General features: G+C 39.7%; 2 long non-coding RNA genes across 2 annotated transcripts in view; one reads left to right on the forward strand and one right to left on the reverse strand.

The window, feature by feature from the left end:
- Nucleotides 1–27,511, forward strand: LOC140342412 (uncharacterized). The gene is made up of 3 exons (XR_011923076.1): nt 1–489; nt 10,016–10,091; nt 27,117–27,511. It is a non-coding gene; the product is annotated as an uncharacterized lncRNA (long non-coding RNA).
- The window catches only part of LOC140342410 (uncharacterized), a 94,174-nt gene continuing 88,291 nt past the window's right edge, over nt 21,693–27,575 (reverse strand). Inside the window, exon 3 of the long non-coding RNA XR_011923075.1 lies at nt 21,693–21,907. This is a non-coding gene — a long non-coding RNA (uncharacterized lncRNA). The remainder of the gene's footprint in view (nt 21,908–27,575) is intronic.

A 27,575-nucleotide genomic window follows, 5' to 3' on the forward strand; every position in this document is an offset into this window, starting at 1 on the left:
TCAATCACTCGAACAATATGGTCCTATTCGATCGAATAGCTGTCAAATCGAATAGTGAAATATTCGACCAACACTAAATGGAGGTCTTACCACTTCCATCTGCAGACACTGCTGGTTTACGAGATGCCACCCACCAGGAGTCACATAGGATCACTTGATCCCAAAGCAGGACTGAACCTAACCTTAGGTCCGAGGACATAAGGTCCCTCACAGGTCCTTCCCCCTGTGGCTGGAGATAGCGGAAAATGAGAAAACTCATAATGTTATAGCAAATAACTGATTTGGGGCTGTGACTAATTTTGTGTGAGATGCGTTAGATATTCAAAAAAGTTCAGCTTTTACACTTTTTCTATTTCTTTCTACTGCAGCAGAATCTTGGCAGCCCTCTAATATTACCAAGCAGATGTTTCTAAGCTGTTAAATCTAGAGAATCATAATCTTTGGAGATCTTTGAGAATAAATAACATCACATTACAAGCAGCTAAAGAGGTGAGCGGTGGCTTGTTTTAAAGCGTGTTTATTTTGTTAAGATCAGGTAAATTGTGAATTGTCCGGAGTCTAGGTACAGGTGCAATGGGCTCTAAATGACTGTTGAGAGTTGCAGAAGCTCCTTTCAACTCTCCTTACCATCATCATTTTACTTTTGATTAAAGTTCTCTTAAGGCAAGTTGGATTTAAAATGCTGCAAAAAATTATTTTTTCATCATTCCCAGAGGAGGAGAACAAATGTATACACAGCGCTGTTCAGTTCTATGGAGAGTACAGGGAGGAGGACTAGCGAGGGGCACCCCAGAGTCATCCCCGGTCAATCATAGATCCGCCAGGACAGATCAGTGAATGAAGCCAGGGAAACAACTTACATATGCTAGATTTTCAACCAAGACAACTACGATCATTTGTCTTGGCCAACTATCATCTACCACAGTGTTTCCCATCCAGGGTACCTGCAGAGGTTATCAGGGGTTTTTTAAAGCATACCTAAACTTAGAATTTTCACTTTGCATAAAAGTGTGGACAACTCATTTATGTTATGTAAAAAAAATCTGTGTTTTTTTTTTAAAGGGTGCAGCAGTACCCCCTAATTCTTGATCGCCTAGGCTATCGTGAATGAATGGGACCGCAAAGCCTCCTGGGATACCGACGTCACGCATCCCGGTAGGCTCTTGCTCGGGCATTTCGGTAGCACACCTCGGGCATTTGCAGAAGGAGCCTTTTCATCCAAAGGAAACAAAAAGCCAATCTCACGCATGCGCAGTGGGATCTCGCGCTTGGGTCAAGCGACGTAGGAAGAAGAATGCGGAAGTAAAGGAGAAGATTAGGAATGAGCGAGCGAAATCTAAAAATTCGTTCTCGCAGCGAATCGAGCCGTTCTCGCTTACCGAACATGTAAGCAGAACGGCCTGTGTAAATTCAGACGTCGAGATCAAATTTTTGAAGACCTGCAAGAGCAATCAGGGGAGCGGAGCTGACAGCTCTGCGCACCTGATTGCTCTTGCAGCTCTATAGTATGTGTTTTTGCATAAAGGTTCTCTATCCAAGAACACAGGAGTCCCGTGGCTGTGCTCATCATGAAGGAATGCGCACAGGAGCATTCCCATGGCTGGATTCGCGGTACTCCTCCTGTAATAATTTCCTCAATCTTCTGATGGTTCCGCGAAATCAGTACACCAAAATTTTGCGGACCCATCAGAAGGTCCAGGAAATTTTCGTAAAAATGTCAGGCATTTTACGAGGCATTCTCCCTCATCCCTAGAGAAGATGGCGATGCCTGGAGACGCCGGCCCGAAGACAAATACCGATGGAAGAGACCTCAGGACAAATTGACTGCGCTGCGGGATTGAAGGTAAGTGTATTTTTTTTGTTTAGGCTGTTTTTGAGTTTAGTACCCCTTTAAACAATAAGCACTTTGTGCCTCTCAGGTCAGTTTTTTGGGCACGAATAATCTTTTTGGCTGTCTGTAATTGTGACAATTTTCCCCTGGCCTCCAATGTAGGGTGCAGTATTCCTATTGATCACTATGTTATTATACTGTGATCTGTGCATATGGTAATTAAAGAAGGGGTTCCCTTGAAGAAGTTATTTAAAGCATTACCCCATGTTAAAAAGGTTGAGAAAGGCGGATCCAGCATGTGCATGTAGTCTTGGGACTCTAAGGCTTCTATTTCTAAAGAGGTGAATCTGACATTCACTGCAACATTGTCTGGTGAAGAATCAATTACTGCCATTAAAAAAAATGGTTCTGGAAGATCCTCTTCCACCTGCGGGATTCACTGCTTTCCTCCAAAATTGGTTCTTTGGCCGCTAATTAAATTTCACAGAATCCTTTTATCACTACATTTAACAGTAACTTAAAGTGTAGCCCTGGCTCCCGTCTAACCACCTGAATACCTTGACAAAATGAAATCAGTGGATTACAGTCCCCCAGTGACCCAAATAATAACACGGTAATGGCAATACACAAAAAAGAAATTTCCATGCCGATGCCCAGATGCATTGTATCGCATTATGCTGAGGAGTACTGGAACTGTCATTGACAGAGTTCAATTACTACTTGTTTTGCATGTCAATTTACTGCTAATTGCTCTTTACAAACAATATTTATGCAAATTATACTCTTTAGTCTTTGAGAAATTATGATTATCTGACTTTTCCTCTAGCAGCAGGTATTCCATCTTGTTTTTAAATACTTGCCCTGGTTACAATAACATGGACCACATACTCTTTAATTCCTTGGTGGCTGAAAGGTTTCCTGTGAAAGTCACACTTGCCTTCTCTTTTACCTCTATAATATAATTATTCCCCCTTATCTTTCTGCTCTGCACGCCCTTCTGTAATTGCTCTATTTAAATAATTACAGCCATCCGAAACACAAATAAATGCTGTATTCTTCTGATTATGTGGGAGGTGAAATAATAATGGTTTAGAGCTATTTGTGCAAAGCAGAACAGACTTGATGCGCTACAAGTTGTGTAATGCATTGTCGGAATAGGGAGATAGACACAAAGTAGATCGGCTTTTACCTAAGCTGGCCCCATAGAAAGGAACATTGGCAAAGGAAATTAAATGGAAACAGAAGAAATCACTTTTTGGGGTTTATTTATGAACAATTAGCATTGCGTTTCATTCAACAAAAGTAATTGCATGCATTAGAATACAATGGCCAGTTGGGTTAAGGGTTATCTAAAGGTCGTTGGGAGTTCTGAGGATGAGGGCGATTTGAAGATTTTTATTGTGAAAGCTGAAAACCTTCAAATTAAAAAACTGTGTCCAGGCAGGTGTTTTATTGTCGAAGGGGCAGGTGATATCCCCTCTGCAATAAAAAAAAAAACATACCTGCCTGGCCACAATTGCTTGTCCTTGCTCTGGCATAGGCCCAGCTGTCTTCACCCGATTTTCTTCCTGGCATCTTAATTGCTCGGGTCGGGATAGACTGATGAAGCAGCTTGGAAGGCTGTGAAACGTCTTCAACATTACAAAAATAGGTACAGCTGACTGTGACCAACTTCTACATACCTTCCGTTAGAAGAGCACTAATGTCTAAAATGTTGAGCATTAACAATATTCCTTCAATGAAAACGCCTGAGCATAAGAGAGATTTTCACATACTTATCCATATAATGTAGTCACTGCCCATTATTTTAAAAATGTGCCCTTGCCTACCATTATTTTAAAAATGTGCCCTTGCCTACCCGTCTTCTTCTGTTTCCTAAAACCCTTACTACTTAAGCTACGTACACATGTCCAATGGTTCTCACCTGATAATCGTCTCAGAACCGATATCAGACGAGAATCTGGCGCAAAAGATCCTTTCCAACGACTATAATTGCACATGTGTATGCAGCTTTACCCACCAATCCACATTTTCCCTTCTATTGTGTGCTACCTCTCCCACCTCTTAGATTTTAAGCTCTTCAGGGCACGGTCCTCTCCTCCTGTGTTACTGTCTGTATCTGTCATTTGCAACCGCTATTTAATGTACGGCGCTGCTTAATATGTTGGCACTATATGAATCCTGTTTATTAATAATAATATTTTGCTACCCCTTCGTTATATTTTTAGAAAATTCTAGGTAAAGAAACTTTAGTGTAGGTAAAGCCTAAGCCCTGCTTCCTGTACACTCTCCCATCATGACACTCATTTTATTTCTACATCCCCATAAAATAACATGCACTTTTAGGAACAGGGGAAATGTGACTGCCTCCTATGATGCATTTCTCAGGCTTGAACATCCTATAGCGAAGCTTAAATACTGTCAAGTGCACAGTCAGAGCTGCAGACCTGTGGAGTTAATAATAAGGGTAATAATAATAATAATAATGGGTGAGGACCAGGGAGTTGGACTTTAAAAAGGACTCTTCACTTTGCTCTGTAAAAAAGCAGCAGATGCAGCAATGGTGACATACAAAGTGCAATAGCTCAACCTAACCAATCAGCTTAGAGCAGGGTTATTTGGAGGATGGTAGGGGTTCCTTGAGCAAAAAGCAATTTGTACTTCTCAGGTCAGTTTCCTCTGATACCAATGAATCCTTTGGTCATCTGTAAATGTGGAATCTGTTTCACTGACCACCACACTAATATACTATGAGTGGTGGATATAGTAATTATAGAAGGGGTTCCCTGAAGACTGAAAGTTATTTCAATAGTTCCCCCATATTAAAAGGATTGAGAAAGGCTGGGTTAGAGCATCAGAAAACTTAAAGCAGTTTGACAGATGGGTACTATGGGTTATGGACATTACTTTCTCCACCTTGTTAATCAAACCTGAAAGTCTTCTTCTCTCCCACATACTGATTCTAGCCAAGCTGCATTTATTTTTACAAACAGTTGTTGAGCATCCCACATGTAAAACTCACGCTGCTGAATTTTTTATGATGCTGACATTAATAGCTATATAATTTTATTAGCTTTTTTATGACAACCCCTAGTTTTTATTTACACCAAATAATATAAGTGCCATAAAGGATTGATGAAAAGACCTGATGGGGGGAAAAAATATTTACACAGACTTTTCTTGCTTCTAGGCTGACACATACTAATTATAAAATGGCGGATTTTAATTCTGCTGTTGTGACATTTTCAATTAAACAGAGAGCAAATTATTGCAGCATCTCGGAAATGAGATAAAACAGATTGGAATGTTAAAGTTTATGTTCCAAATAATTATATTCCAAGGCACCTGGATTATCCAACACAAGAGGTTTATTTCATAAAGCAAAGACCCCTGTTTGTCAAAAGCAGTAACCCACAGCAAAAATCACTGTTCATTGATCAGTCTACAAGTACCTGAAGGCTGATTGGTTGCTTTGGGTATTTTGTACATCGGCCAGGTTGGTTACTGACTTGCTGGATGAGCAGGATAGGATTGATAGGAAAGTTACTCTTCTCTGGTGAATATATATACATTGCAAGTATTGTGATAAACTTTATTGCAGTTTCTTGTTATGAAAATACTGATATAAATCTTGGCAGCACTTTTGTTAAGGAGGAGCATGGCTGATTTAAATAAAAGGAATCAACATCATCATACATTTATAAAGCACAGCTATGTGCTTATAGCTTCTCCGGCTACGGGGAGCCATTATTGGAATGGATGAATCATAGTTACTGTACATAGTTAGTCTGGTTGAATAAAAAGAACCCCTCATGGATTTTAATGTTACCTGGGGATCCATTGCAGAGAGTTCCTCTTGCCTTCTGTTCTGGGGACAATCTTTTACCATACAAAAGAGGAAATTTCAGAATTCATATTACTTTTTAAATATAAATACCTCTGTGTTGCTGTATAGGAAGTGAGCCACCAAACCTACATGTTCAATACAACAGGGAAGTGTTGCCGGTACACAAACGAGTAGAACAAGCCTTTTACTAATTAAAACTTGTCCCTAGTACCATGCTGTGCATGAGTGTTCCACATGACATGCATGGGTGCCTCACATAAAATACGGAAGTGTCCTATTTATCATATATAAATGCCCTAGGAGTTCTTCAGGTGGATTGAGTGCTTCACATAACATTCATAAATCACCTTTATTTATAAAGCATGAAATCTAACATTCAGAGACTTTTTTTGATGGTAATCTTCAGGGTCCATGTGATTTATAGGGCAGTGATTGACAATGTGTATGAAGGCCTCACCTAATATGCATGAATGTCCCATATAACATATATGAGTTCCTCACCTAAAGCAGAACTATACCTAAAAACTAAAAAATTGTGACTGGGCAGGTCTTAATTTGCGGAAGGGACAAGCAATGTCCCTTCTGCAATATAATAAGTTTACCTGCCTGCTTGCAATGTGTGCTGCCATCTTCGCCCAATGTTCTTCTCAGAGTTAGGCCTTCGACCATTTCATTGGCATGCACACAGGTGTCCATTAAATCCTGACAGCCCCCCAGCATCATACACTGAGCTGTGCATGCAAACTACAGTTCCACTTGACCTATATGTATATACATAACATAACGTGCATGAGTTCCCCACACAGGGCCTTATTTATTCAAGTTCTCCAAGGCTGGGGAGGATACACTTTCATCAGAGAAGCTGGATGATCCAGCAAACATGGAAGTCATCTGCTATTTGTTAGCAAATGTTTTTAATCCTGGACCAGATCTGATCCAGGATTGCTGGATCACCCAGCTTCACTGATAAAAGTATATCAAGGCCTCCAGCTTTGGAGAACTTTATTAAATTAGGCTCATACCATGCATGATTGTTTTACATAATGTTCAGAGGTGTTTCACACAATATGGATTATTGTCCTATATTTGCATGAGTGTCTCATGTAATGTGCATGGAAATGTTTTGTTGCAGGTGAACACACAATATTGATATTAGTAGCAGTGAAGGGAATGTTCCCAAACTTTATAAGTCCATAGCTACCATGACCCTGGTAAGGCTTTGCGCCTTCTGGCATCTTCACCACTAACACATTGCCTTTAGGGTTATCAGATCCTCAGACCCGCAAGAAATATGGCTGATGTTTTGTTTTTTTTTATTTTGTAGAAGAATCCCATCAGTCATCGCACTCCCAGGTCTTTCTTTATCCTGCGTTTGATAGATGAAGTGTAATAACTCTTCTTGCGGTAAAGCCCATTTAAATCGTTTCAGGGAACGTTCGCCAATTAAATGCCTATGATCGATCTATTAACAAGCATTCATCACTGTTACAGGATGCCAGACTGAATATGGTGGGGGAGTCCAGCCAGCAGCCTGCACAGCGCAAATATGTCAACATAAAACATTCATGAACCTATGTTATGTACTGCCATACATCTTACTCAGCTACTGACTTTACTTTTTTTCTTACTTTGATTGTAACACACTACCTACAAATCCAAGAGCTTTTTTATTCCATGTGCACTTTTATTCCATTATTGACACAGATCACAGCAGTCATTAGAAGCTGTAGTATTTAAAATGTTTAGTCCAGCCATTCTGCCCCTAGGGTTCCTCCAGAAGTTGCCAGGGGTTATTTAGGCTCTGACTTATTGACCTCCCATAAGATTGTGCTTGCCTAGTTTTAGAGTCAAAACCACTTGGAAGAGCCAACTGCATAAAATCAATATCCTTTTTAGTGTTCTTCCAGGATAGGAATTCTTCCCACTGGCAAACAATGCAAACAGCATTGTTCCCATTGATTGGTTTAGCAGGGGCTTCCCAACAACTGAAAAAATGGTTCCCCAAGGATTAAAAAAATGATAAAGGCTGGTTTAGTCCACACAAAAATGTTTCTGTTTCTGTTTAAAACAGTTTATGTTTTAGTCTTCTAGATACTTTTTTCCTTGGGCATTCCAGCAGCCAGTTTTCACTGTCAAAGTTCTTATACATAAGTTTTATACAGCTTATCCTGGAGTTTTGGCTGCTCACAACTACCTTAGGGTATTTCCACTTTCTCCTTATAATACAGGTAATAACCTAACAAGGAGAGGGGAAGCCATTGTAATCATGGCTGGTGGGGATAGTTGAAGCTCAAGGGGCCACATGATTGGCTCAGTAGCTTTCTCTCTTGTCTTTGCAGCACTAGGGTCCCAGGTTATGATCTCGTCTGGGACGCAATCTGCATAGAGTTTGTATGTTCTCCCTGTGTTTGTGCGGGTTTCCTCTGGATAATCTGGTTTCCTTCCACATCCAAAAAAAAAAAAAAAAACAGCTAGGTTAATAGGCTTCCCATTGAAAAATTGGCCTTAGATTACAATGACATATGACTATGGTAGGGACATTAGATTGTGTGTACTGAGGGACAGTTAGAGACATGACTTTAGACTTTGTAAAGTGCTGCGTAATATCTTGGCTCTATATAACTACAAGATTAATATTAAAGAATGGATGTCTTACCACAGGAGTTACCAAGATATATAAGACAGTGTTAGGCACTTGAACTCATTCGCCATCCCTCTTCACCATATCCTATGATAGATGTTTAGGGTAGGTGATCCTATCTATAAAGGACTAGCAACTGAATTTATAATTGCAGGAACATGGATGTGGGTTCATGCTCTTGGGTGCAATCTTTTGGTATTGTTATTTATAGATATTAATATAATAAAGTTAGGTTAACATATAATATACAGTCGATATTCTCCCAACTCTTGGATGTGAGTCCTTGGAAAATTCTGCCAGTGATTCTTGTACATTAACTTTGAACCTTTTTAGAAAAGTTAAGGGTGTTAAAGCCACAGGATGGGCCAAGTTCATATTAATTCCCATGGCTTTGGAATAAAATGTCCAATACGCTCATATACTGTATCTGTAACGGTCACAACTATTGCCATATAATGTAGGAGGGTTGGGTAGAAGGTTACAGCAGAGCCCTCACATTCAGAACAAACATTCTAGGTTCTGTCATTTTCATCTGCGCAACATTTCCAAAATCCGCCCCTACCTGTCCCCAGGGACCACCAAACTCCTTGTACACGCTCTTATCATCTCTCGTCTGGACTACTGTAACCTCCTCCTCTGTGGTATTCCACTAACCCTACTCTATCCTTTACAAACTATTATGAATGCTGCAGCCCGATTCATCCATCCTTCCTTCCGCTCCTCTTCCGCTGCATCTCTTTGCAGTTCTTTTCATTGGCTTCCATTTCACCTTAGAATCAAATTAAAGCTCCTGTGCTTTGCCTTCAAATCCCTCCACAGTTCTTGTCCCACATACCTTTGTGACCTGGTAAAAAATTACCACCCTAGCCGCTCTCTCCGCTCCTGCAATGACCTACTAATGACTTCCTCACTCATAACCTCATCTCACGCACTGCTCCAAGACTTTTCTAGAGCTGCCCCGACTCTCTGGAATGGTCTTCTTCGTCCTATTCAGCTTGCTCCTACTTTCTGCTCATTCAAAAGAGCATTAAAAACACATTTTTTCAAACTTGCCCACTCATCTTCTGTCTTTTAAAACCCTCACTACTTCCCACCACTACATATCTCCCCTCCTAATGTCTGTTACTTTCACCTCCTAGATTGTAAACTCTTTGGAGCAAGGTCCTCTCCTGTCTGTATCTGTCTGTCATTTGCAACCCCTATTTAATGTACAGCACTGCATAATATGTTGGCGCTATATAAATCCTGTTTAATAATAATAATAACTCAACAAGTATTCCTAGTAGTTTTTTATTATCCAGAGTCTATGGCTTGTCATACATAATACATAGATTAGTAGGCAATAGTTAGCACTACAATCAATCTAAACATGGTTTGTGATTATCAGAGCTTGAATAAGATGCAATATGACTGGTTCAGGGGATAAAATACAGCATTAGAAAATAGTGAATCACTAATATTTTCACTACAAGGTTGCCAAAACAGAATTACACGTAAGAAACAAATGTTATAATTGATAGTTGCTCATCCTAATCCTTCTGAAAGCAAGCAGATCCTATAGAAACCTGGCAATCTGCCCATCTATGGTCACTCTAGGTATTGCTGCTAAAACTTTCAATTGTATAAAAGTGATATATTTATATAAAGTTATGATTATTATTAAGTTTTTATAATAGTATTAATTCTTTCTTCCCAGTAGGTAATGTTGGTCTCATGGTGCCACAAGGGATTTCTGGACATCCTGGACCAAAGGAAGGATAGAGAACATTCAGGTAAAGGTCATCAGAAACAACTGCCTGAGAAAATAATCTGCGAACCAAATATGCAAAACATCTGTAGTTTTGTAGTCCAAAACAGAAGAGCAGATAGATGACACTACTCCTCCATAGATATATTACAGAAATGAGTGTTGACCCCCATTGGACAGGAAGGGTGTTACTTGCAGGATCACCAGGGGAATATAAAAAAAAAAAATGAATGCAGCCACCACCACATTTAAGGTCCGACAAACTGCAATATGATTTATATTTACATCAAAATTATATATATATATATATATATATATATATTAAGTTTGAGTTTAGATACACAGAAGACCAGATCATTTACAGAGAGACGGATTTTCTGTAGATCCCACCAGAATCTGCAGCAATCTTCCTTTGAACATATTAATAGAATATCATGATAGTCTCCTTTATAACCACCAAGTAGATTTCAGCTAAGCTGATATTTATTTGATTTTCTGGTCTTGTTTAAATGTTCTTTAATATTTGTTTTTCATTTTAAGGTTTTGTTTTCTCTGCACTAATCCATTTGTAAGATGTTTGAACAATTTTAATCATAACATTTCTAAAAGCAGGGATGGGATAAAGGTAAAAGGACCTTTGGGCACCGAGATAACTGCGCCAACTACAGCTCAGTAAACTAACATACTGATTTGCTATCACATTTCTCAATCCAAAACTTCTGTGAATGTGGCAGAAATAACTTTTACTTTCCTAAAATTCAATCTTTGAAAGTTTAGAAGGCAATGTGGCAAGTGCAGTGTCATGAATTTCTTTTTTATGGGCCAGTAAGTAAAATATTTTATCATTCCTATCTCTCATAGTAGAACATTTTATAGTAAACTCCACCAAACTACTGGTAATAATGATAGTTATAACATAACAATAACTCATACCACAAACATTATAAAAATAAATGTGAATGCCTATAAAATTATATAGGAGGTTTTATAAAAATGTCAGTGTAAAGCACGTGACCACACCCACACATTGATACTTTTCCAGAGGTTTCCCGCCTTATTGGCTGGAGTCAGAACCTAGAGGGAGGGATGTCAGTCCTCCTAGTCATGTGACATTGTTTCATCTTAGTGATTGGCCACTAGGCAGGAAGAAGCAGCACAAGTGTATATTATTAAGGGAGGTAGTTGGGATTTACACAATGGGCCCATTTTTTTAAAGGTCTTCTGGAGAAGATAGACTATTATGGTAGAACCTTGATGATACAACAAATCTGGAATTATTTTATTAAACATCATGCTTGTTATTGGTGGGCAATTGTTTTCAATCCTAGACCAGATCTATTCCAGTATTCCAGTCCATATCTAGTCTTGGAGAACTTTAAAAATCAGGCCCAAATGTATTTTAGAACATCCAACATCCTGAAAATTGAAAATATTATTTGCCCTTATTAGCATTCATGTATATAGAGGCTGTAATATGTCTGAAATCATTTCCCTAGTCTAGGCCTTAAATCATCCAAGGGGATGAGCAGTGACTTTAATAAAAACCTTTAAATGGCTTACAGACCTCAGAGGTAAAGGATCCTCTGCTACTGACTCATGTTGGGGTCTTAGAGACTTAGGACCTGTTTTATGAAAGATCTCCAGGGCTGGAGAGAACTGTAGGGGCTAGGAGATACAGAGGATCATAAGACTCATTGTGTTTTGAAAAGCATAAAACCTTTCCCTTCTTTTGTCTGTTGGCCTGTACTAAGCTGCCACTGGGAATAAAAATAAACCCCATTCTACCTCCATTCATAGCAGAAATGTTTAGTATATAAAAGATATGACATTAAGGGGTGCTGCTTGTACCAAATGGTGCTCTTATTCATGTGTACCTAGGCAGCTGATGTCCAAATTTGCCCCTGGGCGCATAGCACTCCAATATCAAGTCTTTAATATGAAATCTTTGTGTTAAGATATTTGGGAGGTAAGAGTAGTGATAATGTATACTAAAGCAGTGGTCCCCAACCTTTTGCAGGTTGCGAACCACTAAATTTACGGACTCTGGACCACTCATGCACGAGGAGCCATGTGACACTCAAAGGGGAAGAAACTACCCCCCAAGGTGACATCATGATGTCAGAACTTGCCCAGAGACAACCCGCCCACCGCCCTGAGCCTACGACATGCGCCTGAGCAAAGGACAACATGGTCTGTGGCTCTGGCCGGTGCACCCCCCCCAAGCTGGGTCCTTCTCCTGACCCTGCCGGGGAGGTGCACCGGCCAGGGCCGCGGACCACCAAAATTTTCTCAAAGGTTAGGGACCGCTGTACTAAAGAAAGAAAGACTGACTTTTAGTTATCCTGTAAACTATTTTCACTTGAATGTATTTCTTTTCTCTTAAGGCAGCTGTAAACAAGCCAGATACATATCCAGAAAGTGAGATCTCATGCAGCCATTGTTTCTGTACTTCTGTCTCACATGTCCAGTAATGGCTAAAAATGAGAAGGGTCAGGAACAATGTGTACAAAAAGCCAAAGAGAAGTAATTAAACCCCATCTTCACTTTAGGCAAAACTCCCCATCTACTCTGCTCCCAGGTTAATAAATGTTAATATATTTACTTTGATTTCATATTTAATTGAGCCATTCTTATATCACCTTTCTCTTTTGTCCAGCATCCAGAGGAGTGGAGTTTTCCAATAAATCTACCATTTAAAAGGTCACAATAGACATTAAACTTGTTTTGAATAAGTCCTTATATAAATTTCTTTTTAACCACATTTTAGTGTTTCCAGATTGATATATACCCAGCAAGCAGCAAAATACACCTAGCCAATAGAAAACAATACAAATAGTAAAACAGAAATAGAAATATCTCCTTCCAAGCTGCAGCAGCTTTCATGAACTGTAGATCTTCCTCATCCCTCTTCTGAATTTAACAACTCACAGTGGCCAGGGACTAAGATACAACATTTTATGACTAAATTGCAATTATACAGCCACAAGCGCATTTCAAATACCCAGCAGGGCAAAATAAAAGGCTGAGCTGAAAAATATAAATTTTTATTCATAGGCATTATATATGAAGAGCAGCTTAGACTGTTATTAACAGAGATGTGTCTGACTATTCAGTTTTACAACTGACCTTTATTTCTGCTTTGCGTAATAAAATCGTTTGAAATGTTAACAAAACAGTAACTCACTGATGCTTTTTACGATTAATTTATCAACCCCCCATGGTTCAGTATACATTTATGTTTGAAGATGACAGTGAATAAACCTATAAGGATAGATTTTCTACTCCATTGGTGTCCCAGACCTAAATATAAGATATATCTAACAGCATATACACTGAAAGTTCTTTAGGAATGGGTGTAATTGGTGGAATAAAGGGAAAATATTTGCCTCTAAATGTCATCTAAGTTGCTCTCCAGTTCTTTTGGAGAGCCCAGCTTATTATTGTTCAGCATTTCCGAAGATCTGTATGTGTTGCACATGTTAGAGCACCTTAGTTGGGTTGTAGGTTTGAAGTTCAGCAGACATTGGGCTAAGGTCTTCTCTCCATAATGGTAATCTCGGGAATGGCTAGTGATTCTCAACCAGGTCTCTGTGGAACCCTAGGGTTCCTCTAATAGTTTCTAGAGGTTCCTTGAGCGATGAGCAGTTTGTGACTGTCCAGTCAATTTTACAGATTCCAATTATCTTTGGCTATCTGTAAGGGTGGCAGCCTTCCCAATGACCAGGAGTGTAAGAGATATTCTTCCCACTGACCAACCACACTAATGTATAGTAAATATAGCAAGGGGTCCTTTGAAGACCTAAAATTGAATTTAAGGGTTCCTTTATGATAAAAAAGGTTTTGCCTTCAAATCTCTCCACAGTTCTTGTCCAACTTATCTCTCTGACCCGGTAGAAAAATACCCCCCTAGCTGCTCTTTACACTCCTCCAATGACTATTAATGACTTTCTTACTCATAACCTCTTCACATGCACAGCTCCAAGACATCTCTAGAGCTGCCCCAACTCTCTGGAATGGTTTTTCTCATCCAATTCGGCTTGCTCATACTTTTTGCTCCATTAAAATGGCACTCAAAACCCATCTTATCAAACTTGCCTACCCATTTTCTTCTGTGTCTTAAAACCCTCACCACTTACCACCATTCCGTATCCCCCTCCTATTGTGTGATACTTTCCCCGTCTATTAGATTGTAAGCTCTTCAATATACCTTCTCTTCTATGCTATATGCAGCACCTTTTGGCATTTTGTCTGTCTTAGGTCCCAGGATCCATTAGAGTTAGTGTTTTATTGCCTTGGTGTTTACTAGCCTGACTTGAATGTGATTTGGAGAAGAGGGAAAGTGATCCTGGATTTTGTCTTTGTGTCCTGTGTTTTGTCCCGCCATCATTCGGAGATTTGGAAAACCAAGATAGGGTGCAAAACCTAGAGACAGGGAGATGGTTGAGAAACTGGCTAGGTTGGGGAAGGTGGCCAACAAATTACAAACATTAGTATCAGAAGAAACACGGAAGTGCCAACTTCAATTATTTATATAGCTTGATAACTAGCAATTAGCAAACTATTTAGGATTCCTTAAAAAAGGTAATAATGATGGTTTTTATAAAGCAAAAAATCTGGCATTCACCAACAATTCTTATTACAAACACCTGGAAGATTCTTGACCATAGAATGTTTGGTGAATGTCACACTTAAATCAATTTGAAGCTAGAAGAATATTTCTTTTCTATAATCTAATAAAAATGTTTGTAGGAGTCATGGTAAATTGTAAGACTAAGTTCACACTGGCGAAGAGGTTGCGGTCCATTTACATGTAGCTTCTCCCAGTGGCAGCTCCATTGAGAAATAATTGAAGAGAAAGTGAGTGGTACTAGAACCATCTACTGCTGCCAACTGTCAAATGAGCAAACGCTGGTTCTTTAAGAACCAGCACTGTGGTGCAAGTGACCGAGTTCTGAACCTACCTTAAGTATCCTGGCATTATTGTACAAGTTGATTCAACTAGTTGACTAGAGTTGTCCTTTACCAACAAGATCTTGTGGGTCCTAGTTTATTTTTATTTGACAACTAAATATTCTTTATTTTCTTACTTAGGCCATACAGCAAAAAAAAAACTAAAAACATATAATTTTTCTAACCTGTTTTTACAGAAGCCTGGTTCTCTCTAATTAGGGATAAATCAGTCATTTTACATCTATAAAAGGCCAGCAGGGTACCTTTTATCAAGCAGAAATTATTTGTGCTGCAGGCAATATTAGCTGAAAAGCGTTTGCTTATAAAAATTGTTAAGGAAGTATACATAATGTACATTCATTTCTTGCTCTGAGGCAGCAGGTATCAGTGTTCCAGCATTCACCTGATTATTATTACATACCAGATGATGAAAAAATGTACTCTTTGTGTTTTAGAGAAGGTACATTGCGGCTATTTACCTCAGTACAGATCCAAGGAAAAAAAATGCAGTATTGGAGGCGGAAACACTGGGCCTGTTTAATGAAGTTCTCCAAGGCTAGAGAGGATAAGCTTTCATCAGGGAGGCTGGGTGATCCAGCAAACCTGAAAAGGATTTCTAAAAAATTGTTTGCTATTTGTTAGCAAATATTTTCAATCCTGGACCAGATCTGTTCCAGGTTTGCTGGATCACCCAGCTTCATTGATCAAATAAATTGGGCCCAATGCTGGTACGTACCACCTTGCTGCAGCTGTGTTGTGTGTAAAACCCCATACAGACGTCCGATAAATGTCAGAGAATTTTTGCTAGAAATGATCTTTCGTGATTATTTCAAGTGCCAAATAAATGAACGAGTGCTGTACATAGAGTGCTGCTCTGTTCTATGAAGGAGGGGAGAGGAGAGGATGAGCAAGCAGCACCCTGCTGCACTCTCTTTCATAAGAGTAAACTGTGGTCGTTCCCACTTGGTCATTGATGTCATAGGAAAGCTGTACACATTTTTGCCCAAGACAAGCACCACTATTAATCTTGGGCAATGATCTAATGTGTATACATAGCTTAAAAGTAACCAAAGCAAACAAGGCAGTTGAAGGGCCAAATCCAGTCTGGTAACCCCCCTGTCCTCATTACCCCCACTACTCATGCAATTCACCCCACCCTGCACCCAACTCTCATCTCTAAAAGAAATGTAAAACACGCTTTGTTCTTTGTAAGTCAGAGCTATTAACACTGCTTGATATTCCTGTGGTTGTCAGCCTATTTTAGCAAGTTACCAGCTCTCTAAATCTCTGGCAGGATATACAAGTTTTTGGGGACTTGCAGCAATTTTAAAGGTACAAAACATACATGTGCATGTATTACAGAGCCTGTATTTCACAAATACAACCATATATCCTATTTGGGGCAGAAAAGACTTGACTTGCTAGTCAAGTCCTGCCAGACTAAAAAAAATACACCAGGATGTAGTTAGGTCCTCCTACAATGTCTCCACCACTGTCTGGAACCCTGTCAGGACCCATGGCCAGTATGATAGCAAGAGACCATCAGAACTTGAATGACCACATTCATTTGTAGAGACAAAAGGGCTGAATAACTAAAGGGTTTGCTACATTCTTGTTCCAGGTAAGCACTTTTCTTACATCCAGACATCTAGAATTTCATTAGGGTCAACCACAGTAGACTATGTTTGAAAAGATTCCTTTAAAACAGGGGTAGTCTTGGAAACATTTGCCCCTTTTCTTTTCTTTATTACCCTGGTCCACCATATACAACAAAGAAATAAGGCAAATAGGCATCCTGCTATCTCATCTCTTGGATGCTGAAACTACTTTTCAAATTCCATTAGTGTCTATATAGAGTCTCTGGAAGTGTTATATTTTCAACAATTAATTTTAATTGAGCTTCAGTCAATAATATGAAGTTTGCACCCATCCTTGGAGCAGTTAGTCACAGGCCGTCCAATACATTACAAATAATTGGTTTAATCTGAGTGATGACATCTCTGAATGGGCTTTTCAGCAGATTCATTAACTCAACTGTGGCCTAGCCCAACATAATTAAAACATATGCAAATTTCATATTTTATCCTTTTGGTATTTGTTATTGGAATGCATAATAACTAACATGCAATTATTATTTATAAAGGCCTCGCAAGGAAGACAAAACCACTGCAGAAGCTGTGAATATTAAAGTATTAGATCACACGGTGTAATCAAGACTGGAGGTTTTAATGCATACATTTAGATGGAAGGTCTCAAGAATTTATGAGTTCATTTTTCACCGTTTTAGCAAATCCCATACTTGATTTGCAAATCTCAAACCATGCAGTTCAACTGGGTTTCATCATTTTCAGTTAAGTATCGCTCACACATCTACATCTTATGGTGAATATAGAGCCATATTGCAATGTTCATCTAAGAGTAGTGTATGTTATTTCTCAGCCCCAGCCCCCACACCCCAAAAGTTTTTATTCTGTCAATGCACCTCTAATCCACCCCAACATTTTCCACTCCCCCACCCTAACATCTCTTGTTCCTCAGTGTCCACATCCCCTCCAAAGACTTATTGCAGTGTCCCAATCCCCACAACATTCTTCACTCTGCAGTTTCCCATTCACCACAACATTGCTAAGTATGCAGTGTCCCATTCCCCACAACATTCCTTACTTTGCAGTGTCCCATTCCCCACAACATTCCTCATTCTGCAGTGTCCCATTCCCCACAACATTCCTTACTTTGCAGTGTCCCATTCCCCACAACATTCCTCATTCTGCAGTGTCCCATTCCCCGCAACATTCCTTACTTTGCAGTGTCCCAATCCCCACAACATTCCTCATTCTGCAGTGTCCCATTCCCCACAACATTCCTTACTTTGCAGTGTCCCTATCCCCACAACATTCCTCATTCTGCAGTGTCCCATTCACCGCAACATTCCTTACTTTGCAGTGTCCCATTCCCCGCAACATTAGTGCTTCCTCAGGGTTCAATTCCACCAACATTCCTCAACTCCCTCTAGACATTCCTGGATCTGCAGTGTCCACTTCCCCCAGACATTCTTCTCTCTGTGGTGTCCAAATTCACATCTACTGTTCTCTCTGCAGTTCATGCCCCTCCAAAATTATGCCTCCTCCTGCAGTGTCCTTAATTTCTCCAGAGACCTTTCTCAGAAGTTTTCATACCCTACTCCTCAAGACATGTATATGCCACCACCCCAAAGACACATCTTCCTTCAAAGACACTTCTGCCTCCAAGGACATTCTCGGATTTGCAATTTTTCATATCCCCTCGATAGACTATCTGCATTGCCTTCCTCTGATATACTTCTCTCTGTGGTGTCCAAGACACCTCTAGGCACAATTCTCAAACTGCAGTGTCCAGTCCTCCTTCAACAATATCCTTCCCTCCTTGGTGTCCACATTTTACCCAAACACATTCCTTCTGCTGTACATTCTCCATGCCCCCCAGAGACACTTTACTATGTGCAGTGTCCATGCTCGCTCCAATGACATTTTTTGATTTGGAGTGTTCCCTCCCTTGCTTTGCATAGCTCCTTCCAAAACACTTACACTGTAGTGTCCATGGCCCCTCCAAAAACCACTTCTCCCTCTTTGATGTCCAAACCCCAACCCAAGACATTCCTCGCCCTGTGTCCATGGCTTACTTCATAAAAAAACGAACTTCCTTCTACCACAGACATATTTCTCCCTCTGTGTTACCTGTCTCCCCTATGACTTGTTCAGCTGTGTGTGTATATAATCCTAAAAAGTAGGAGAGAAAATTACAGACTATTAACAATATAGTAGTATATAACCTGTCAAAATGGTGATTAAAAGCCTTGGTTTCACTACCAGCCGGAAGCAAGTGGTAAATAAATGAATATTACATTTGGATATTTTCTGATGCAATATGTGAAAACAATATAAAACATATATTGATACAATCTAAAACATACATACATATGTATCAGAATACATTTATTTATATATATCAAAACATATATAAAAAAACAGGCCATTGTTGGTATTTCATCAAACTGTAAATATAAACTATGTATCAACATAAAAATACTTAACTCTTAAGACCACATAATGCCTTTAAAACCAGAAAACACAGACAAGCTCTATGGATGACAAGGAACAAACATAGCCTTTTGTTAAACACAACAAGTGATGATGGAAATATATATATATATATATATATATATATATATATTACATGAAATTACTTAGCAGACTGTAGGCACCTCTGTTTGTGGTCCTTTATCTCCACCAAATGGTAAACTCCATTAGTCATATTTGCTATTCTTTTAACATGCAGTGATTGGATAAAATATTGACAGAACAATGCCAACTTTCATAAAAAAAATAAAATAATAATAATAATTAATAAACAGGATTTATATAGCGCCAACATATTACGCAGCGCTGTACATTAAATAGGGATTGCAAATGACAGACTAATACAAATAACTCAATAAAATAAAAAATAACAAATTTGGCTTTTACAGCCATATTCACCTAAATCCAGAGATTACTCCAGAAGTAATTTTATCCTCATTTTGATATCTAGCATTATTCAACCTACTTCCACTCACCCCAGGTCATGCTGGGCCCTTTTTAGTCTATATATATATATATATATATATATATAATTTATTAAAGTAATTAATAATAATAATGTGATTACTGTAGCGTGGATTTGTATAGGCTATTCATTTATGTGGTCAGAGGTTGTGCGCTGCTCTACATAGTGAATAAGGAAAACTTATTTTTCTACATACACACGTATTTCCTTTCAGATCATGTCTGGCTCTGCTGTTTCTTGTCGTAAGTGTCTGATTCATTTTGTTATATCTGTTAAAGGGCGAACATCAGCACATATGTAGAGCAATCCTATTTGCCATATTTCAAAGTTAAACTTGGTGATCAAGATAAGTCTTGGGCCCCTCATAAGGTGTGCAAACAGTGTGTCAAGGGTTTACGGATGTGGACAAAGGGAACACCTGATGCCATTTGGTATACCTATGATTTGGCGAGAGCCAGAAGATCATTTCAGTGAAGTTACTTTTGTATAGTGAAAATTCATAATTTGACAAGAAAAATAAATGTAATAGAGTATCCTAACTTACCATCGGCTATACGCCCAGTAGCTCATTCAGATGAAATCTCATTGCCAGTTTTTGTTACACTACCCTCTCTTGAAGAACATGATTATGAACTAGGTGACAACAATGATGAAGAGTTTGAAATTGAAGTGGACTTTGTTCGTAAGGGATTTGATCAGCATGAGTTGAGTGATATGGCACATCGAAGAAGGCTTCAGAACTCCTAGCATCAAGACTGCTCAAGAAAAATGTACTTGAAAAAGGAACGAAGGTATTGTACTTTGGAACCAGAGAAATTGCATTTCTGCAGTACTTTAGAACTGACAGTGGCTTTGTGTATTGCCATAACATACCTAGTTTAATGGAGGAATTGGGAATTCCAATCTATAACCCAACTGAATGGCGACTATTCATTGATAGCTCAAAGCAGAGCTTAAAGTGTGTCCTCCTTCACAATGGCAATATCATTGGGTCAGTCCCAATTGGCCATCCATTTTTTCTTTGTGAAGGATATGCAGACACAAAGAGAGTCATTGAGTTGTTGCAATATCTTTAACACAATTGGGTCATCTGTGTTGACCTTAAAATGGTATGCTTCCTTCTTGGTCAGCAAAGCGGATACACCAAGTATCCCTGTTATCTGTGCATGTGGGACAGCAGAGCTTGTGAGAGGCATTGGGTGGAAAGGAATCAGCCTCCAAGATCTGCCCTAAAACCAGTGTATCCAAACATTCTACATGAGCCACTTGTTGATAGAAAGAATATTATATTCCCGCCTCTGCACATGAAACTGGGTCTGATGACGCAGTTCATTAAAGCTTTGCCAACTGAAGAAGATGTTTCAAGTACCTCATTTTGGCATTTCCTAGCCTGTCATTTGAAAAAATAAAGGCCAGTGTGTTTGATGGTCCACAGATTTGGCAGCTCATCAATGATGAACATTTTATCAGGACAATGTCAGATGTCGAAAAGAACGCTTGGTTATCATTCAAAGCCATTTTTAAGAATTTTCTTAGAAACACAGGAGTAAATGATTGCACAGAAATTGTCCGGAAACTCTTGGAGAGTTACAAAATGCTTGGTTGCAGTATGAGCATCAAGGTGCATTTTCTGCATAGCCATCATTCTAACATCCCAGAAAACCTTGGTGCAGTCAGTGATGAGCAAGGTGAACGATTCCACCAAGATTGGAAGGTCATGGAAGGACGGTATCAGGGTGAATGGGATGTACATATGATGGCTGACTATTGTTGGAGCATCCGGTGGGATTGTCCTAACACTGAACACTCCAGGAAAAGCCATAGGTGTAAATTTTTTCCTTAACCTCTTACCCAATTAATTTTCAAATGTTTTACTGTAAAAAAGTTTTTAGAGTAACAATAAATCCTTTGTATGAACAAGAGAAATTTAAATAAACAGTACATTCAAGTTAATATTTCATTATTTTTTCATTATATGAAAACGAGTCATTTCTGGATTCACCACCCAAAAATTTGTAAAATCAAGTGTAAGATCTGACTCAACAAAAAATGCGTTGCCCAGTGTTATCTTTAACATGTTCATTTTATTACAAAAGCCATTTTTAAACTTTAAATATTATCTTGTGGTCTTGAAAATCCTCATCGAGCACTTTCTTTTATTGGGTGACAACTTGCTATCCCAGCTGTGCTCCTCTGCATCAGAGTGTCAATTGCCCTTCGAGTGGAGACATGTTCTGCTATTATCACCATAAGCAATGACATGCAGCCATCATTGGAGAGGCTTTAAAGATGCTGCAAGAGATCATCAACCTTAAATTATAAAAAAAAAAAAACAAAAAAAAAAAAATTAACCTTAAATTATAAAAAAAACATAAAAAAGGTGAAAATAGTACTTTAGAAAATAAAAAAATAAAGGCAGCTTTTTTTCTGCACAATATTTAGCGATTGAAGAGTCCTTTCGGACCTACAGTATGAAACCACACGGCTGACACCGCTGCTCCTGTGCAGCTGGGAAAGTCAAAGTACACCGCGTGCAACAAGATTAGCACAAGGTGATCTTCAGGCCAGAACTGCATGGCCAAATGTGACATGCAATATGCCTCAGCCTGCAAAAAAAGGTTCCAAAAACTCTATTACTATATACTATTTACTTGAATAGAAGAGAGTGGGACCACTGTTGTCCGTAGACTGCTGCAGCTTACTGCAGCTCTGAAATAAGCCAACCTCTCCTCCAGGTATGGTTAATGTGTGCTTTAACCCAAAACAGTGCAAACTGCTTTTTATTCCTGCAACTCATGTGAAATGTGGACCATTATTTCTCCATATTCTTTATATTCTTTAAAAAGTTGGTTACTCTAAGCAGTATTACTCAACATTTTTGGGGGAACCTCAAACTTCCAAGCCTTCAATGAACCCCTGCTTTAATTAATCTATCCACAGCTGACATTATTTTAGCATAGTGATCACTGGCAAGAATGTATCCTTCATTGCTGGCCAGTGGAATGTCACCTTTACAGATAGCCTAAAAGATCATTGGTGTCACTTAAGCTGACCAGAGAGGCACAAATTGCTCATTGCTCAAGAAACCCCCAGCAACCTCTAGAGGAACCTTGGTTGAGAAACACTGGGCCTGTTTTATTAAAGCTCTCCAAGGCTGGAGAGGATACACATTTGCCATTTGCTAGCAAATGTTTTGAATCCTGAACCAGATCCATTCCAGGCTTGCTGGATCACCCAGGTTCACTGAAGAAAGTGTATCATCTCCAGCCTTGGAGAGATTTAATAAATCAAGCTTACTGATCTGATAGTAGCATGTACAACCCTAACATTGTGTGCATTTACTAATTCATAGTGTTTTGCTGCCACCATGTGGCATCAGTATGTAATGAAAGTATATTCAATGCAGATCTCTAAATTAAAACAGTTGGCGCACTCAAACTGAACATCTTCTAAGGTTGTCACCTTTTCTGGGGAAAATATCATTTTTATGATCTCTTTCCTAATAATAATGTCAGAGCCAAATCTCATTTTTGCTGTCCAGGTGGCACCTGAAATGTTTCCTTGAAGACTGAGCACCTGCCAACAGCAGAAGCATTGCTGTGCCCATCCTTCAATATGCCAGGTGGCTGACTGATTAAATTGTCAGTAGCTGAGAAATAGAGCTAAAACTGAACAGATATAGATTTTCATTTTTCAGATGGTCTTAAATGTTTGTCATGGTGTTTTATCCATGACAGGCTTGGCATTCGGGAATTGAAAATTAGCACATTTGCCAGAAATAGAAGATATGAAGACCTTTAACTAGTGCGGCAGAGCTGGAAGGTCCACATGCTAACCTAAGCAGGAGCCTAGGGACAGTGGATGTCTATGGGACCCAATTACACAATTGGTAAACCTACCTATCCATTCCTAGATTGTAAGCTCTTCGGGGGAGGGTCCTCTCCTCCTCCTGTGGCACTGTCTGTATCTGTCTGACATTTGAAACCCTTATTTAATGTACAGGGCTATGTAATATGTTGGCACTATATAAATCCAGTTTAATATTATTATTATTGTTATTATTAACAATAATATTAATAAGTGGGATTTTTCTTGTAGACAGTTACAGAAAAATTCCTACTTACCAATATCCAATGCCCAAAGTCATAGTTCCCAGCTGTCCTTTATTTGGAGGCATTGCCCTCTTAAACCCAAATCTCCATGTTGTACTTTCTTGTTTTTTCTTTAATAAAACGTACACTAAGCTGCTCATTCACAGCTCAAGCTGCAATCCTGGCATCGCCAGAAATAGGGCAGGGCTTCCCTTTGTGTTTGTTAGTGCCAGCCTCTGAGATGATCCATACGATGGATAGGCAGGAAGGGCTTTGTAGTGGCAAAAGAAAAAAAAAGTATATTTACTGATAGATTGACTTACATAGTGATATTGTATTATGGTCAGCGGGTATACTAAACACAGTACAACTATAAGATTGTGTGTAATCGTAATCGAAAAAGCCGGATTGATTTTGATAGGATTGTCTCAGCACCCGAAGCGTTTCCATGTTTTGGCTTCCTCAGGGGAGGTAGAGAGATACATTTGATGAGTGAATAAATAGTTCTGATTAAGGAGTACTTATGTAGAGCAGCGGTCGGCAACCGGTTTTCTGGTCTGCAACAAAATTTTGGTGGTCCGCAGAAAAATTCCCTGGCCGGTGAGCCCCCCAGCGGGGTCCTTCTGACCTCGCTGATCATGTCCCATCGTGTCCACAGCCCTGAGCCTCTGTCCCCCCAGGATGTTTAGCAAGCAGGACTGAGGAGGGAGATGTGGTCAGGTTCTGGCATCATGACGTCACTCTGGAGGAGGTTTCTTCCCCTTTGAGTGACACACGGCTCTGCAAGCATGCACGGGATTTAAAATTATGAATGTAGTGGTCCATGAGGTCCGAAAAGATTGGCGACCACTGCTGTAGAGGATGATGCTGTCACAGATCCCTGCAAGTTCAGAGGATCTGTGCCTCCTTTAGGCTCACTCACCAGCACCAACACTGCTTCAGGATCCCAGTCCCTGGTCACTTTCTGGTCCAGGTCATATGACTCTCTATCAGCTGCCCCTTTACCTAGGAGAACTAGAACGTTCCACAGATAAACTCCATCTGCTGGCAGGCATACAAACAACACCTGAGAATGTCTCTTCACCAGCACTCCCTCTGCTGGTCGGTTAGGAGTCTGCAGCACACGTGACTTCCAACTTTCATATAACATTCCCTTTATAAGGAAGTGGCTGGCAATAGGAAGTTGCCTGGACAACGAGTTCCTTTTGGCTCTGTTCCCAGGTTCTGGATGTTCCAGTCTGTGTCTTCTGTTCCTGAATTGCTCGTGTACCGACCTCACCTTGACCTCTGACTAGTCCTGATTGCCGCCTGCCCTGACCTTTGGCTTGTCTGACCACTCTCTCTGTCTCCACGCTTTGTTCCTACCTGTCAGCAGTCACCTGCCTTGGTGGGCACGGTGGCCACAACCTGATAGCAGCTTACAGTGTAACATCCTCACCCCTAGAGGCTCTGGAGAAGACAGGGCTGGACTTTGGACTGTGATACAAAGAGTCCACCACCCAGCCCTGTGATAGGTGCATGTTATGGGTATCCAAAAAAATGAGGTGCTTGGATCAAAATCAATCCGGCTATTTCGATTACAATTACGCACAATCTGTACTCTGTTTAGTATAACCACTGACCATAATAAAATATGTATGTGACTTTATATGTAATTATATATTTTTGCCACTACTAATCCCCTCCTGCCTATCCTTTGTTTTATCACCAGAAATAAATTAACTCTTGTGTGCATTTGTAGGACTTTCATCATTCCGGCCTAGCAAGTGGAGATGGAATTTGGAAAATGACCGTGTTAGGATGTCAGTGCCAGTGATGGAGCAAAGAAATGAGTTTACTTGCACTTTAAAATCTGTGTAGCTCAACACTATGCTAGTCCACCTGTAATACCTAGAGCATCCTGCAGGTGGCAGCCACATAAAAGCCAACTAGTAAGGATCCAGCAATAGCTAAGAATGCCATGCTGGTGGAATACATACCCTTATGCTGTAAAGGTAAAGTTCCCCTATTATACCAGAAATAAAGAATGCCAGAACACCACTGATCTTTTTGCTTGCCTTATTCTGGCTACTTACAAAGTGTGGGTTGAACGGACAACAGTACGTAAAAAGGTTTGCAGAGAGTATCAAGAAAAATCAGAAGGCTCGTCACAATTCAGGGGATTATCTCACCTTTATCTTGTATGCCAGTTGAAAATTTCCCTCCATGGTATGTTTGCTCAATATCACACTTTTTCACATTGCCTTGAGGAAGGGACTCTGTGTGGCCGAGAAACATTGGCTTTTGAACATGTTACTTTTACAATAAAGCAAGAATCCTGTACTTTGAAGTGCTGGTGATTTTGTCTTCATGACTTGTGTATGGTGCCATCTCTGTTCTCAACTTCTAGCACCCTTCTTCTTTTACATGGTCTGCTCGCTGTAATAAATGCATTCTTATTATTGTAGCATGAGACGAGGGGTTTGCCTTCACAAAAGTGCGTCATTAATCAGTTATACCAAGGGCAGTGAGATTCCTAAATATGATCTTCAATATTCAAAGTATGCCAATGGTTTGTCTAAAAGAGGGCCCCATTGTCAGGATATCAACAATGTCCTTTTTGCACCTTGAGAGTAATGGCTATAAGCCAGGGCTGTCCAACTCTGGTCCTCAAGGGCCACAACTAGTCCACAATTTTCATACAAACAGTCATTTTCTGACTCTTTGTAAACCATAAAGGGGATATGATCACTCTGTATAACTATATAAACTGTCCATATAGAAAACTCTCTTCCCAATTGCCTCATGGAATCAGGAAGGAATTTTTCTCTCCTGTTGAAGCAAATTGTACCCGGGGTTTTTTGTTTTCCTCTGGACCAACTGCTTCAGGATCCAAGTCCCTGCTCACTTTCTTGTCCAGGTCACATGACTCTCTATCAGCTGCCCCTTTACCTAGGAGAACGTTTCACAGATACACTCCATCTGCTGGCAGGCATGAGAACAACACCTGGGAATGTCCTCAACACCTGCCTCAGAGAAATACAAAACTGTGGGCAGACTCTGGCCCTGGAATTGAACAGCCCTGGTCTAGAGACAACTATCCTGTGGGCCAAGTAAAGTACTAGTTCCAATTGTACATAAAAGGACTCCTACCGACCTAATCAGGGAAGTATCATACCTACATAATTGGCCTGATTTATTAAAGAAAGCTATCACAGGAGGACCTGGGTGATTCAGCAAACCTGTAATATATTCCTTAAAAATTGTTCGCTAGTGGCAAATGTCAGTATGTGCAGTTTAATAGATTTACCTGATACAGCACAGCCAACATTACATTCTATGCCAGGCGTGATTTATGACATGGCAACCTGTACTGTCATTTCTAGTGCCTATAGTACCTATAGAGTAACTATAGAGAAGTGCAAGTGACTCTTCTTTTTTTTTAATAGGTAGCTTTGGTTTTGCCTATTTATTGCTGATGAGTGAATACACAAGGAGGCCACACTGTAAGCCATAGAAGTAGATGTATGGCAGTAACCAGGACCCAAATTTATAACCCAGAACAATGGATGAGAAAGCAATCAGGAGCCAGTCCAAGTCGAACCAAGTCATAGCTATATCAGCTATTCTTCAAAGCCTGCGATAGTTCCACAACTGCTCTACTAGCAACAGCCAGGAGGTGACATGCCAATGAGCATATAAATGGTTAATTTTAGGGCTAATGTATTCAGCAGCAAGTCTTTTAATATAGAAAGATGCCAGCAAGATAATAGACATCTTAGAAATCAATCGTGTCTTTGCTGACTTATGCAATATGACGTATTATGTTTTCCTAAGTTTCTCCACACTATTTGCACCCTGGGGTTTGCCTAAACATATATTGCAAAATATAAAAAAGCAAGGTTCCT

This window comes from Pyxicephalus adspersus, chromosome 12 (assembly GCF_032062135.1).
Source record: "Pyxicephalus adspersus chromosome 12, UCB_Pads_2.0, whole genome shotgun sequence".
Classification (NCBI taxonomy): domain Eukaryota; kingdom Metazoa; phylum Chordata; class Amphibia; order Anura; family Pyxicephalidae; genus Pyxicephalus; species Pyxicephalus adspersus.